Here is an 8,237-nt window from a genome sequence, read left to right as displayed (position 1 = left end):
TTAGCAAGTGATCACATTCTGAAGTCTCCATGAGTTTTCTTAAGTATTTCATTGCCGTGCCCTAACACAACTAACGCTTTCGTTGCTCACTGGTTTCTCCTTGGCATAACCTCCATCACCATATGCTCTCAGAAATTACTATATCTTAATCCTAAACCACCATCTCTTGAGCAATAACCATTTTGGCTCAGCTTGAAGAAATTATGTGCCTTACATGAAGGCTGGTGAGAACAAATAGGTTCTTCCTACCTCCATCATGAAGTTGGCATTATTCTCTCCATTACAGGTGGTTCTCTATTCTAGGAAGTAGATGTAATAGACATTTTTTTTTTTTGGTCTAAATAGAATCCCTTTTTTCTTTTGTTAAAAGCACCCATCTTGCACATTTCATGGTTCGGTTTGGGAGAACTGCAAATTAGAGAACTCAGCACCATGGTCAGATCTGGACAATCAGATTATCCCATTCTCCAACAAAGAGTGATTAATCCAAGCAGTGTGCATGTGAATTCTTCTCGATGTTGACATGGAAACCGAGAGGAAAAAAACAAATTTTCCACCTTTGGTCACAATAAAATATGTTTGCCTAATATAGATTCTCTGACACTTGAAGATTCAACCACAATAGGTAAAAACAAAGGCCATATATAAAACTGGCTTTGTGAAAAATAAGCATATGAGAGATGATGCATACTTTATCTCAGTGGCATTGAACTCAGTAGTAAAGTCAAGGTTCTTTGATCTGTGATCTCCCTACTATCTTTCCCAGTTTCAGGAATATCCCCCCTTTTAATTTTTCATTAGGTTATTTTGAGTTACTGGTCTATAAAATTGCATGTAGAAGTTATTAATACAGTAAATAAGGTGATCCTATTTTAAGGTAAATACTATCAATTATAATAGCTAATACAAATTCCAAATTTACTGTATATCTGAGACTCTTCCAACTGTTTTATACATATTAGTAGCTTTAACCCTCTCAACAACTCTGTAAAGTATTTAAGGCACAGAGAAGTTGAATAAATTGCCCAAGGCTTTGAGGTAAGATTCACAATCTATTTCCAGGTGGTCTGACTCCAAAACTAACTTTAAATGTGTTTATATACTGAAAAGGAGAGATGAGATCCATAGCAGCTCTGAAGGTATCACTTTTGGCATTATAAGACCTACAAGGTGTTGTGTACTCGCTTACTTGCTTACAGGTTGGGATTTTAATACTTTACTGGCATTGTTGAAGAATGACAAAAATTGTATCTATTTAAGGTGTACAACTTTCACCATAACCCTGTGGTGTAGAGGTGATTAGAAAATGAGGGAACTAACTCTTGAATATTATGTAACTTATTCAATTTACAACTAGTGAGAAAAGGTGATGGGATCTAAATAACCACCTGAATGCGAGAATGGGCTCTTCGCTCTGCTTGACTGAACAGAGACATGTAAATGTTAGGACCTGAGACTTACTTTATGTCAGGGGTCTTTTTCAATAAATTACCCACATTGGGAGAGAAAAGTAAACTCTTCGTATAGAATGGCGCTTATAGCAGATCAGATGTAACTCTAAATTCCACTTGATCTTACAAGGTAGAAATAAATATAAGGTGCTAGGCAAATAAGTAGAGGAAGAAATGTTTGGGACAGGTTATACAAAAGAGAGGACAATGGATGTGGGCAAAGGAATAAGAAAGCGGATTTTTAAGACAGATTAGAACAGCTTGAGCAAGGCAGAGCAAAAAAGAGCAAGAAATGGAGTCGTACGTTGTGGATGGGGCGGGGACTGTGAAGACATTTGAAAAGTTGTCTGGGGCCAGGCTGTTTGGTGCTGTTGGCTTCAATAAATCAAGTGCAGTCGGCAGTGAAGAGTTACCATAGGCTTTTGTAAAAAGGAGCAGTGTGATTGGTTCATTTTCCAACTATTTATTGAACATCCAAAATGAGCAAAATATTGCTTGAGCACTGTAGGAATCCATGGAATCAAGGTGTATACCAATGTTATCATGAGGGTAGACAATAATCACACAAACACACAAGATCACAAGACATGGTGAAATGGGTCCCATACAGATGTACAAAGTTGCAGAGCACTATGCAGAGTGCTCTTGACAGCCCTCTCTTGACACATTCAGAGAGCAACGTAATTGGGGAGTGGGGCTTCAGATGGATTTTAAAGGAAGTAAAAAAGTATGAGAGCAGAAACACATGAGATACAATCAGCTATAAGCTATCTCCTTTCGGCTTTTAATGTTGTTTTCATGATTATCTCCACATTGGAGTATATGTCCCATCAAATCATCCTAATGAATACCTGCTGACAACTATGTGGAGTATATAAAGAATAGGTAGAAATGTGGAAGAATCACACATATTACCAATTATCATTCTGAGTTTAAAAAATGAAATTAAAATAACATGCATTGAATATTATTGTCTTGTCCATATGTCTGTACATTTAATAGTCTAATTTTCATTGGAAACGTGTAACATGCATAATAAGCGCATGGTAACTTCTCAATAAATATTTGTGGAGTGAATGGGCTTGGTACACATTTTTTCTCTAAACAACGTGTTTGGGATCAATAATGCCCATGCCAATGTAAATGTTTACTATATTTAAATTTATTTCCCTTTATCTCATGCTGTACCCAGAATTGATTGCTTTTCAGCTTATAAGTGAAAGGTCACCACGTAGAAGTAGAGGAAAACGAAATTGGTGACTTATAAACACATTTATTTAAATGGAATCGGGGCAGCAAAATCTAATTCCGTATACAGTATTGTGAATTATTCATGTTTTTTATAGAAGTGGGCCACATGCATTTGATGACATTTTGTAAATTCTAACATTTTTATTATGCTGAGTCCTATTGTGCTGCAGATTTTCAACTTTACAGGTGTCCTAAAAAACAAATATTAAGACATTACCCCCTCAGTACACCTTGTTTTAATTATAATTTATTTACAAATAGCTTAATTAGTTGACGCATTTTGAATTACTCAGAAAACCAAATAGCTGAACTATTTTTGGGTTTTGGCTTAGTAGGAACAAATAGTGATTGTAAAGACTAAAATGCTAAAAGAAAATGGAACAGAGCTGACTTGTGATCGCTGATGTATATTCAGACTGAGCCAGAACTGTTAGCATTATTAAAATACAATATCAAGGTTCTACAATCCTCAGAGGTTCTTAATTACATAATTGACCTTTTCTCCTAATATAGAGAGGTGCTAGCTCCCATATATACCTATTAATTTTAAAGAAAGCAGAATGTGACCAAAGAAAAAGAGTCTTTCGCCTTCCTTCCTCAATTAATGGTAATACTTGGACAAAGGGAAATTTAAGAGCAGAGTGAGATGCTTCCTAAAGGTAAAGGAGAAGTATTTGAACTCCAAATGTCCACACATCCAAGTATCCATGCAACAATGACCAAAATATATCAGTTATGTTAGTTTAAAAAAACTGGAGCAATTTAATGTCAGCTAGGAAACTTGAAACTCAAGGTCTTCCCTTTTCAGTAAAGCTTTTTCTATGTGTATAGGTTGAACCAGTGATCAGTAAGTATATTGTGCAGTATAACTGCACATATTCATTCAATATGTAAGCATTCTTTTGTTCTTTTGTGTATAAAAACAGAGGCATTTTTATAAGAATGTAGTCTAGAAAAAGAGCACGAAACTGGAGATTTTGATTCAATCAAGTCAGGTTTTTCTATCACAGACCTAACTTCTCTCAACCTCAAATTTTTAATCCATAAAAAGAGAGCATAATTGCCATACTCACAGGGTGGCTATGAATTAATAGATGTGAAGCCACTTTAAAAAATATTTTTGTAAGATATGCAAATCCAAGGTGTTAAGAGATTGTTGTATAAAAATGAAAGATTGGCCTCAATCCACAGAAATGATAAATTTTATGTGAGTTTTATGTAAATGATCTTTAGATGCTTAGCAGGCAGAGGTATAATCTTTCTGACCCATTAATGCCTTTCTTCATGCCAGCCTAAAATAAATTTAATAAGGCTTATATAATTAAAAAATGTAACCTTCACTTTGTGTTACCTTTTTTCCTTGAACTTTAAGGTTATCATGCTACATGCCTTTATAGGATAGAGCCAAGTGATGTTATTTTGAAATAACCAAGCTACCAGACGCATTTTCTAAGAGGTGGAAGTATGGGCAGCTCTCATTTCAATAGTTTAATCTACTTGTTAAAGAAGAAAATAGCCTTATGAATCTTGGGTTAATAGAAAAGGAAGCCATCTAAATTCAAGCAGGAAGTCTACTGAATAAAGCTTTATCTTATTAAAAAAACAAAAGGAAAAGAATGAGGATTGACAATAGTCTTCGTTAAGATTTAAAATAATTGTAGCTATAAAAAAGAGTAGTATTTTTATGGTATCATAATCTCTTTTTCAATGAATACTCAAACTGGTGAAGTGATCCAAAAGCAATTGAATAGGCTCACAGAATTCAAGTTGCTAATGAGTTTTCTTGAAGCTTTAGTTAATAAGCTCAAAATGTCAATATTTACAAATAATTTTACAAAGGTGTAAAATATCTTTATGAAGTCCAAATTCTGTTGATGTTTCAAATGGCATTCTAACTAGATGATTTTGTAACAGTTATTTTTATGGCACTAATCTAAAGAACTCTGAACCCTGGGTCAATTTGCTCACTAGTTGTCATTTTATGGACACATCAACATGTCCCTTCAAGTAAGTGAATCCCTTACCAAGGATTCTCCCTCAAAGTTTACAGAAAGTTTATGTACTTTTTCAGATCACATATATGTTGAAAAGTTGGTCGACATTTTAGCCCCACTCCACAATAAACCCCATATGTACATCATTCTGTTTGTCGTTTCTGTGTTCACAAACCCATCAAGTGAGTTTATGGGTGCTTTAAAGATGTGGGGGGCAAACCTTTCTGTAAAAAGCTAGATAGTATTCTTGGCTTTGTGGGCCATATGGTATCAGCTGCTCTACTCAACTCTGCCACTATAGCATAAAAGCAGCCATAGACAATAAGCAAACACATGAGCATGACTCCGTTTCAATAAAAATAGCTTTACAAAAGTAGGCAGTGTGCCATATTTGGCCACAGGCCATAGTTTACTAACCCCCGTGGTGGGAAACCACTGACGCTAGATGAACGACTCTTAGAATACGACACAGTTGTAACAGTTACGACTTCAACCATCTGGTATTTGGAAACCAGTGCTTCCAGAATTAGTATAGCTCCCTTTTCAGCTCCTCACACTATAGGATGTTCCTCAATATTTCATTCTCTATATAATTACTTTTACCTAAAACTGTGGTCATCCAGATCAGGGACTACAATCCTGCTATAGCTGAATGTGTCCCCTGAAATTCATGTTTAAGCTCTAACCCCTAGTATGATGATGTTTGGAGATGGGGTCTTTGTAAGGTCATGAGGGTGAGGTCCTTCAAGATGGGATTAGTGACCTTATATGAGGAGACAGCAGAGAGCTTGCTCTCTCTCTCTTGCAGGAACACAGTGAGAAGATGACCATCTGCAAGTCAGAAAGAGCCATCACCAGAACCCGTCCATCAGCACCCTGATCCCAGACTTCCCTCCTCCAGAACTGTGAGAAAATAAACTTCTGTTGTTTAAGCCACCCAGTCTGTGGTATTTTATTTGAAAGCCTAAGCAGACTAAGATAATTCCCCAGTCTTTGTTGCTACTGAGTGTGGCCCAGGATCTTGAGGACAAGGGTTATCGCCTTTGGGATGGCAGAACGGTGATGTGGAAGAATGGTTTTCCTGATGATTTTGTAGAACAGAGACCAAGCCATTCCAGGACCAAAAAAAACCCAATAGAATTTATGTGAGAAAAATAAACCTCTATCTGTTCAATTACCAGATGACTTTCTAGTTACTTTGGGATTTTTCTTACATATAAGCAAACCTCCTTTTAACTAGTAAAGGGGATGGGGGTGAATGCACTATACACTCTTGAGTTTATGGAGTTGTGGTTATTTGGTATAATCTCTCCAGGCCATTTCTTGAGTATTTGTTGTCAATATTCACTTGTGGGGCTCAACACTATGGATGCATTCATGGTTGTCATTCATCTCAGGATGGTGATGAAAAGCATAGCTCAGGGCCAGTGTGATCAGTGTGCTCGATCATGTCTGACCACTTGGGTGACATTTGACAGATTTTGGTAGGACTACATACCTCTTGTAATAAGCTTGTCAGAGAATATAACCAATACTGCCCTTGTCCTCTCTGCTACCCATTTTGTTCCTTCCTTCCTTTTTTTTTTTTTTTAAAGATTTTATTTATTTATTGGATGGAGGGAGAGAGAGAGAGCACAAGCAGGGGAAGCAGCTGGCAGAGGAAGAAGCAGGCTCCCCACTGAGCAAGGGAGCCTGACATGGGGCTCTATCACAGGACCCCGGGATCGTGAACTGAGCTGAAGGTGGACACTTAACCAATTGAGCCACCCAGGTGCCCTTGTTCCTTCCTCTTTTGCAATCACTTCTACTCACCTTCTTGGCATGATACATGGTCTCAGGCCAGCACCATATGGAGCAGTCTGGGGTCTCACAAGCTTTCAGTGTTATCTAGGAACTATGAAGAAGGACCAGTTGAGCGATTCTACTACTTAGGAAGTACCTTCTCTACTTGAATCACTGCTCTCTTCTGTTTGTCTAGATCATTCCATGTCCCTCCCTGGTACCATGCCTTGCTTACTAAAGCTGAAAAGCAAGAGCTCTACTTGAGCTATTTTAGAGAAAAGATGACTTTGAAGTTGAAAGGATTGTTGCCATTTCTCTTGGATCTACTATTCCCTTAGATGGGCCAGAGTGGTACAATTTCATGGAGTCCTTGGTAGCAACAACTAAAATAAAAACAAACAAAACAAAACAAAAAATTTAAAAAAAAAAAACAGAAAACCTAGAATTAATGTCAAACTATCCAAAAAATTCTCATGTCCACTCTTTTATGTTAGTGGTTGTCTTTAAGTCCCAGTGAAATTAAGATCCTCTTCCATTCTGGTTATTGTCAGTTGTTAACTGGACTGTTTTTGGTTAGAAAAATGTCCATGGGTTAAGAATATTTTCATATACTTGCTCCTTTAAAGCCCGTCAATCTTTTGATTACTTCCCCTGCCTAAAGATAAAATAAGAGGTGAAATTCCAATTGTAAGAGAACACTCTTAATATCAATGGTGGTGAAATGGATTTTTTTTAACGTATGGAATACGTCACCAATTTGCATGTCATCCTTAAGCAGGGGCCATGCTAATCTTCTCTGTATCATTCCAATTTTAGCATATGTGCTGTTGAAGTGAGCATGAAATGGGTTTCTTAATCAGCAGCAATAGGAGCAGGGATCTCAAATGCCAAGAATAGATAATGAGTAGCCCAGCAACTCATACTTAAGGGATTCTTCATGACAATACCCTACTCGTTTTTAGTCCTATTGAAATATCCAGGAATGGATAGTTCATAATTTCCATATAAGATGGTCTATCAGAGGCTCTGGTTCTTATCTGGCTAGAATACTTGTGTCTTATACATCTCCCATCCTTCTAGAATTTACTTCCATATAGTCTACAGTTCCTTACCATCAGTACAATTGCAGGTAGAGTCTAAGCAAGGGCCGGGAAAGACCAAAGAGAATTACCCTGAATAGTCATGAGAATCTTCTCTAACCAAAAATCGTTAACTTCAAACATGTACCTTTAAAGCCCATTCCTCATTTATCATGGTAGGTTCACAGAAGCAGTCAGCCTTCAGATAGTAAGGGGTAGCCAGGAGCCAAAACTCTAAACCACAGTTCAACCTTCCATTGTCATTTCCTAAAAATATACAGGCCATCAGATACCAAGAATTCTTATAGGCAATTTCAGTTTTCATTCTTACCATTGTCTCCACTTACTCTTATATTAAATCACATCAACGTGACAAACCCTTAGGAGTATGCCTAATGAGCTAGGTTAGGCTCAAACGGTTCATCTGGGCTTAGGACTAACAAGGAATCATTGGATCCAATTGAGGTTATTTCCCCTTAGTTTTACTCACCACAAAATAAGCAATATAATACGCACTTGGTCAAGGCAACCCTCCCTATACTTCTCAGGTTCCTCCCCATGGTGCACCTCAAGTTTGGAGGTCTTGGTACTCAGTGGAGAGTGAGGAATCTACCTGATGGAGAAAGCCTAGAGACTTGGACTTGCCAGTTTTTTGTTTTGTTTCTCTTCCCCATAGGCCC

At 37.3% G+C, this 8,237-nt stretch overlaps 1 non-coding gene across 1 annotated transcript; it reads right to left on the bottom strand.

The window, feature by feature from the left end:
- Positions 1-7,211: 7,211 nt before the first annotated feature.
- On the bottom strand, positions 7,212-7,318 carry LOC117803235. The gene has a single exon (XR_004626924.1). It is a non-coding gene; the product is annotated as a U6 spliceosomal RNA (small nuclear RNA).
- Between the last annotated feature and the right edge of the window lie 919 nt (positions 7,319-8,237).

The sequence above is a fragment of the Ailuropoda melanoleuca genome, chromosome 7 (assembly GCF_002007445.2).
Source record: "Ailuropoda melanoleuca isolate Jingjing chromosome 7, ASM200744v2, whole genome shotgun sequence".
Classification (NCBI taxonomy): Eukaryota; Metazoa; Chordata; class Mammalia; order Carnivora; family Ursidae; genus Ailuropoda; species Ailuropoda melanoleuca.
The sequence above is the reverse complement of the archived record's forward strand: the minus strand, read 5'-3'. Positions and strand labels throughout refer to the sequence as shown.